The sequence below is a fragment of the Schistocerca gregaria genome, chromosome 3 (assembly GCF_023897955.1).
Source record: "Schistocerca gregaria isolate iqSchGreg1 chromosome 3, iqSchGreg1.2, whole genome shotgun sequence".
NCBI classification, from domain to species: Eukaryota; Metazoa; Arthropoda; class Insecta; order Orthoptera; family Acrididae; genus Schistocerca; species Schistocerca gregaria.
Genome location: NC_064922.1, coordinates 407,052,497 through 407,055,526, shown reverse-complemented (window position 1 = coordinate 407,055,526; position 3,030 = coordinate 407,052,497).

Sequence of the window (3,030 nt, the reverse complement as noted above, 5' to 3'; positions counted from 1 at the left end):
GCACTTTCCATGACCACCAGCGGCGTACTTCGGCCCCACATAATGCCACCCCAAAACAGCAGGGAACCTCCACCTTGCTGCACTAGCTGGACAGTGTGCGTTCAGCCTTACCGGGTTGCCTCAGGACAGGTCTCTGACGATTGTCTGGTTGAAGGGATATGCTACACTCATCGGTGAAAGGAACATGATGCCAATCCTGAGCGGTCCATTCGGCATGTTGCTGGACCCATGTGTACCGCGCTGCAGGGTGTTGTGGTTGCAAAGGATAGACCTCGCCATGGGCGTCGGGAGTGAAGTTTCCCATGATGATTGCGCACAGTTTGAGTCGTAACACGAATGCACGAAAAGCATTATTGAACATGGCTGCATTGCTGTCAAGGTTTCTCCGAGCCATGATTCGTAGGTAGAAGTTATATCGATAGTTCCTGTCTCACTGAAACTCCTCCATGACGGAATAACATAGCTTTGTTTCAATCCGAGTCGCCTGTAAACTTCCATTGTTGAGAGCCCTTCCTGGCACAAAGTAACAATGCGTACGCAATCGAACCGGGGTATTGACCGTCTAGGCTTGGTTAAACTACAGATAAAACGAGCCTTGTATCTCGTTGTTGGTGGAATGACTGGAACTGATCGGCTATCAAACCCACCCGACTAATAGGCGCTGCTCATGCATGATTGTTTACGTCTTTCGGTTTGTTTAGTAACATCTCTGAGCAGTCAAAGGGACTGTGTCTGTAATGCAATGTTTGCAGTTATCGTCTATCTTCAGGAGTTCTGGGAACCGTGGTGTTTACATATCCACCAAAAAGTGATTCTCAACAACCACATGTCCATCTACACATATCACTTTCTTTCCTTCTTGGTCAATGGAGTTTGGATACAGGTAGCTGACGTGTCTTTCGATACAGGTTTATTACACTTCCCACACAACATGTTGTTTTGTTGTCATTGCTTGAAATACAGAACGTACAGCGTGCACGTTTAGTAGAGTTTCTTGCTGTCACTGATTTGGTCGCCCTCTCCCACAACCCCCCACCCCTTTGCCGTTCCTTCCAGTCTTCGGTGCTTCTGGCCATTCTCAAAGAATTTTCTGTTCTTGGAAAATGCTTGCTTGATGCAATGTCCTCTGCAACCAGTGACTTTCCAAGTTCCTCCAAAAATATTCTCTCTCGAGTAAATTTTCTTGCATAACAGTTAGGTTCAATCGAAGTCCACAATACATATGCAATATAAGCAGCAACACCAAGAATATTATAGAAAGCTATCATTGGTGATCTATTAGCTTTTTATTTGCATGTATATGTAACTGTTAGCTGATCGAGTGTATGTACAGTCCCTTTGGTAGAATTATAATCTAAAATAATTTATGGTTTATTATCAGCCTTGTCACTTATTTCCACACCGTGGTGCTCATTAGTACAACATTCTTGTTTCTCTTAGGACTATAACTGACGACCGTAGAGTCATTTGTGAAGAAAAATGAAGAGCTTTAAACTTCCTCGTTGGTCATATATTGTGGCAGCTCTCGCTTATTTTTATGTATGGCTTCTAACATTGTCAGTTTCCTTTTCAGGAGCAGATGTCCCAAATTATGCGATGTACAGAAATAGTCATATGTTATATTCTGACCTTTGCTAATCAGAGGTAAGATCAGCAACTACTCTCATTCCCTGACATTTTTCTGGTTTCCCCCCCCCCCCCCCCCCCACTCTCCTTTCCTGTGTAGATTTGGGCTTTCAGTGCTTATGATTTGCTGTCACATGGAGTCCATATCTTTATCTCATATTTTGTAGGTTTGGTTGGGATATCCTACTTCTATGGGCATCCGCCTATAAATGCTACCAGCGTCTCGTCGACGGTCACATTTTCAACTGGTTTATACAGTTCAGGAAGAAATTCCGACCATTTCTCCCAATATTGCGGTTTGCAGCTGGTTTATCAATGCACCGTCTTTCCTCTCTTGTGGATTTCTTATCAAAACGCAAGATGGGTGATATTTTACAGAATGTTTCTAGGGACATGGATGCACGAAATATGTTCCACAGAATATCCTTATCCCAGAATTTTTTTTTAGATTCACCACGTGAGCGTTATCCCGCAAAGACGAGGAGTTCTAAGTATGCGTGGAAATGAGAATCATCAACGTTTGTCCATTGTTTACCACAAACTCGTTGTCCCTCAGTATTTGACACCACTATTATTTCATTCTGAAGTGCTGTAGAAAGTAATACTTCAAATGAACTTTTTTCATCACTGATTCTCCATCTTGCGTACCTGCTAACTCGCGGGGTACTGCTGATGACGTTCGAAGCAGGTCGGCGGCCATGTTGTGCTGATGGTTGCAGCTGCCATTTATATTCCCGCTTTTTAGATATAGAAGTCTGTACACTACTTCGAACAAGCTATGGACTGTCGCCAATGTCATCAGAACACAAGCTTTCGGATGCATTTCTGACTTGAACTTGGAGCTCGGAAAGTGATCCGTCGTTTGTTAATCTATTTACTAATTTTTCCAACGCAGGGCGAGTCAGTGATATAATTGCCATGATGTTTCATTTCAGACGGATCACAAAGGACAGAGAACAGAAACTGTGCAAAAACAATAGACAATTGACAAGTCGTAATGACAAGTCCATTGTTGTAAAAGCAGCACCTTGTTTGATTTGTTCAATGTTGAGAGTAAGTATGAGCAATAAAAGTCATTACTACTGTAAAATATGAGACACCCAGAAAGTATTTGACTTTAGAGTAATCATATTAATGTCGGATCACACTGGCCCGAAAATTAGTTATGTAACTCATACGGTTTATGACCAGATGATTTAAAATAGTTTAAAACTTCTTTATCTGCCCTTGCATTTGCAGAAAAATCCCCAATTTCATATAGTTATTTTGATATTTAAATAGTTAGAAATGAAGTTTATAACCATTTTGTGTCATATAGACCCGAAGAGAAAGGCAGAATTAAGCTGTCACATTTTCTTCTACATCCAGCAACTGTGTGATTCGTCATTGTGGAAAGCATTTTTC